This window comes from Molossus molossus, unplaced genomic scaffold (assembly GCF_014108415.1).
Source record: "Molossus molossus isolate mMolMol1 unplaced genomic scaffold, mMolMol1.p scaffold_m16_p_6, whole genome shotgun sequence".
NCBI classification, from domain to species: Eukaryota; Metazoa; Chordata; class Mammalia; order Chiroptera; family Molossidae; genus Molossus; species Molossus molossus.
In genome coordinates, this window is record NW_023425399.1 from 33255922 (window position 1) to 33260959 (window position 5038).

The following is a 5038-nucleotide window of genomic DNA, read 5'->3' on the forward strand; positions in this document are numbered from 1 at the left end:
TGTCAGGTGCCAATTAAAAAGGGTGAGTGTGTATGTGTGTATGCATATATTTGCCAAATCAAATTCAGAGAAGTTAGATACATTTATGTTCAATACTAATATGTTAAAATGTAAGAAAGTGTTGTGATTCATCTGTAAACACCAAATTGTTATTTTTATAGGATTTGATTTCTCACCTTATATTTTGTCTTTCCAGTATTTTAGAGCTTTGCTCTGCCTGGTGATCGATGCTAACAGCAGGACTCAAAATTTTTGCAGTATTAGAGCATTTGGAAACCAAAGTGCTTTTTGCAGAATATGATGAATTACTGGTATGTTTTTTTCAATCATATAGATAACACTTTAGCACAAAATTATATGTTTAGCTATTTTAAGTTTATATTGATTGAGATCATTAAGTTTAATTAAATTCATACAGTATGAAAAGCAATAGAATACCACAATCACAAATACAAACACACACACACAAACTTTTGAACCAAACCTATCCTTTAATATTGGTTTATTACATGCTCATTCATCTGGTTATTGGCTAGTCCTCCCAGGCAGATAATCAATGACACCTGTTAAAAATTTAAGAAACATTATATTTTTAAAAGCTCTGTAGAAAAACAAATTTGGGGAAAATTTTCTTCATTTACTCCCCCCCCCCCCCCAAACTGCATACTGCTTCATTTTAGAGAATCACTTATGCCTATTCACAGAAGGCCATAGTTCCATTACAGCTGAATGAACAATCCCAACCTATCAAATTAGCTGAATAGAAATCTGGAAATGATAAAATCCTGAATGTCTTCCTTCCATTATTCTTGTTTAAAAAAAAAAAAAAAAAAAAATCAGCCTGGCCAGCACGGTTCAGTGGTTGAGCGTCAACCCATGTACCAAGACATCGCCAGTTCGATATCCGGTCAGGACACATACCTGGGTTGTGGGCCAGATCCCCAGTGGGGAGTATACAGGAGGCAGCCAATCCATGTTCTTGCTCATCAATGTTTCTATCTCTCTCTCCCTCTCACTTCCTCTCTCTAAAATCAATAAAGAAAAAAAAATTTTTAATTATACCTTTTATTGGAAATCTAGGGTTTGCATTCTCCATGAGGAGTAAGTTCTTACCAAGATGTTATGCAGTCTTTGTTCTCTGAGTGATGTCTTTACCACCAGCTCTGTTTACTAATTGGTTCTGATATAGGTAGGGAAACAAACACATTTTGGTTAAGAGTAAAGGAGTTTCAAATAAACTGATATCTCTGATCAGAATATTGCTAGAATGTAAGCATCATGAGTTCAGGGATCTCTATTTTGCTCTATGATGTTTTTAATTTATTTTGTTTACTGATGTTTTCCTAGAGAAATATTTGGCACCTAGTACGTGCTCAATCAATATTTGCTGAATGGTTTTGCTACAGGAAAGGGGACCTAGCTCTGAGCTGGTCTGCCTAGGGCCAGATGGTAGTGTGTGAGTTTTTGACTTCATGCAGGAAAAGTTTTACAACACGAGTCCAAGTGAACTTTAGACGATGTTTATTAAAGCTTCAGACATGAAACAAGAGAGAGCTGGAGCAATGAACCTAGCCTGGGCTACCTTAGCTCTCTGGGAAGTTGGAGAAAAGGGGCCTTGGGGAAGGCTCTGGGATTAGCCCGGGAGGAGCTGCAGCTACCCATTTCTCCCCTGGTTGCAAGCCTTGTGGAGTCTTTTAGAGTTTAGGAATGATGTGGGGAAAGAAGAGTGAAGGGAGGTAGGGGGAGATGTGGGCATGCTCCTGGGAGGGAGAGCACATGCTGAAACTTCATTTTGAGGGGTTGTAATGTCTGGGTGTTCAGGGGAGGGTCTCAATAGAATATTCATCAGCTTTATGCTAATGTACCAAAATGAGGTTTATCCTCTTCATCTGTTTTTTATTGTGGTGGCAAATGGTACTGATTGGATTTCTGCCCTCTGTCTCCCTGAGTAGGGTGATTTAAATTATTTACCCTCTGGCTGGGGAGAAGTGCAAACCATTTACCTTTAGTGTCCTTGGTTTAGGCTGTTTAACTGTTTCAGTTCACCTATTCTGCTTGTCCTGGCTTTCTGGTCTATCTCATTCCCCCCTCAGAGACCTCCATCCCCGAAATATTTCAGGGGTGATGAGGGAGGATGGTCTGTCTTCAGTAACTGCATCCTGCAGACAAGGGCTGTGGTCCCTGCCTACACAGGGATGGAAGTCTCCCTGCCTGATCTAAGAAGGACAAGGAAATGGGATCAGAGACTGAAACAGAGAGGCTGTTAGCTGATTCTTCCAAGGTAGGCATAGGTTGGAACCCCCAACCTATCATCATCTGGATATGGAATTGTCCTATCACTTCAGAAGTAAAGTTGGTAGATTGTTCCATGTTTCATTGATTCAATTATTTAGTCCTGAAAATAAGTCAGTTCAGTTAAATTGTTGAGTCTCATTTCAGGAGGTGGTGATGCAGATGGGCATTCAAAGTGAGACCTATATTTAGTAAACTTGCAATCGGGTATTAACTGAGGAGTATGCCTATAAAAACAAGAAAAAAACAACAACAAAGGTTAATGATCACAGTACATTATAAACCAGTTTCTGAGTCTGTAAGAATGCCAGCTGAGAAGGCTTAAAGCTTCTTTTGCTGGAATAAAACAAAGCAGTGATGCTTTCTGCCGGTGGACATCCCCGAGTGAGCATCTTTGACGTCTTCCCGCCCGCAGTCACAAGGTTTAAGTCAGAGTCTCCCAAAGAGCCAGGAACAGCTGTGGAAGCTCTTTATGGGAGGCTTGAGCTTTGAAACAACTGATGAGGGTCTGAGGAGCCTTTTTGCGCAATGGGGAACACTCACAGACTGTGTGGTGATGAGAGATCCAAACACCAAGCGCTCCAGAGGCTTTGGGTTTGTCACATGTGCCACTGTGGAAGAGGTGGCTGCAGCAATGAATGCAAGGCCACACAAGGTGAATGGAAGAATTGTGGAACCAAAGAGGGCTGTCTCAAGAGAAGATTCTCAAAGACCTGGTGCCCATTTAACTGTGAAAAAGATTGTTGCCCTGGCCAGTTTGGCTCAGTGGTTAGAGCGTCGACCTGCGGTCCGGAGAGACCCGGGTTCGGTTCCCGCTAAGGGCACATACTTCGGTTGCAGTTTGTCCCTGGCCCTGGTTGGTCGTGTGGGTGGCAGCCACTCGATGTGTCCCTTCACGTCGATGTTTCTCACTCTCTCTCTCCCTCCCATTCTATCTGTACAAAAAAAAATAGAAAAATATCCTCGGGTGAGGATAAAAAAAAAAAAAAAAAAGATTGTTGTTGGTGGTATTAAAGAAGACACTGAAGAACATCACCTAAAAGATTATTTTGAACATATGAGAAAATCGAAGTGATTGACATCATGACTGACCAAGGCAGTGGCAAGAAGAGAGGCTTTGCTTTTGTGTTCTTTGATGACCATGATTCTGTAGACAAGACTGCCATTCAGAAATACCATACTGTGAATGGACACAACTGTGAAGTAAGGAAAGCCCTATCTGAGCAAGAGATGGCTAGTGCTTCGTCCAGCCAACGAAGTCGAAGTGGTTCTGGAAACTTTGGAGGTGGTTTTGGTGAGAATGACAACTTTGCTCGTGGAGGAAACTTCAGTGGTCGAGGTGGCTTTGGTAGCAGTCATGGTGGTGGTGGATATGATGGCAGTGGGGATGGCTATAGTGGATTTGGTAACGATGGAAACAATTTTGGAGGTGGCAGAAGCTACAATGATTTTGGCAATTACAACAATCAATCTTCAAATTTTGGACCCATGAAAGGAGGGAACGTTGGAGTCAGAAGCTCTGGTCCCTATGGTGGTGGAGGCCAAAACTTTGCCAAACCAAGGTGGCCATGGCGGTTCCAGCAGCAGCAGCAGCTAAGGCAGTGGCAGGTTTTAATCACTGCCAGGAAACAAAGCTTCGCAGGAGAGGAGAGCCAGAGAAGTACAGGGAAGCTACAGGTTATAACAGATTTGTAAACTCAGCCAAGAACAGTGGTGGCAGGGCCTAGCTGCTACAAAGAAGACATGTTTTAGACAATACTCATGTGAATGGGCACAAAAACTCAAGGACTGTATTTGTGAATACTTGTATAACAGGTTATTTTAGTTTCTGTTCTGTGGAAAGTGTTAAGCATTCCAACAAAGTGTTTTAATGTAGATTTTTTTCTTTTACACCCATGCTGTTGATTGCTAAATGTAGTAGTCTGATCACGACAATGAATAAATGTGTCCTTTCTTTAAAATTAATTAATTTATTATTGTTACAGATGTTTCCTTTTTACCCCACTGATTCCCCTCCTTCTCCCTCCCTGCCCTATCCCCAGCTTTGCTGTCCATGTCCATTGTTCATGAATACATGCATATAAATTTTGTGGTTTATCTCTCCTCCACCACTCCCTCTTCTGGGGATTGGCAGTCTGTACCCCACTTCCACGTCTCTGGGACTACCCCATTCCTCAGACTCTTATGTTCATTATATTCCACAAATAAGTGAGATCATATGGTACTAGTCTTTCTCTGTTTGGCTTGTTTCGCTTAGGATAATACTTTCCAGGCCCCTCCATTTTGTCTCAAAGGATAAGAGATCTTTCTTTCTTACAGCTGCATAGTACTCCATTGTGTATATGTACCACTGCTTTTTGATCCATTTGTTTACTGGTGGACATTTGGGCTGTTTCTAGATCTTAGCTATTGTAAATAGTGCTGCTACAAACATGGGGGTACATATATTCTTTCTGATTGGTATTTCAGGCTTCTTAGGATATATTCCTAGAAGTGGGATCACTGGGTCCAATGGAAGTTCAATTTTTAATTTTTTGAGGTAACACCATATTGTTTTCCATAGTGGCTGCACCAGTCTGCATTCCCACCAGCAGTGTACCAGAGTCCCCTTTTCTCCACACCCTTGCCAACACCTGTTGTTTGATGATGTGTTGATAGCGGCCATTCTGACAGGTGTGAGGTGATACCTCATTGTTGTTTTAATTTGCATCCCTCTGATGATTAGTGATGATGAGCATTTCTTCAT

At 41.6% G+C, this 5038-nt stretch overlaps 1 pseudogene; it reads left to right on the top strand.

Moving 5' to 3' along the window:
- The first annotated feature begins 227 nt into the window (after positions 1–227).
- On the top strand, positions 228–3907 carry LOC118618524 (annotated as a pseudogene).
- Positions 3908–5038: the final 1131 nt, after the last annotated feature.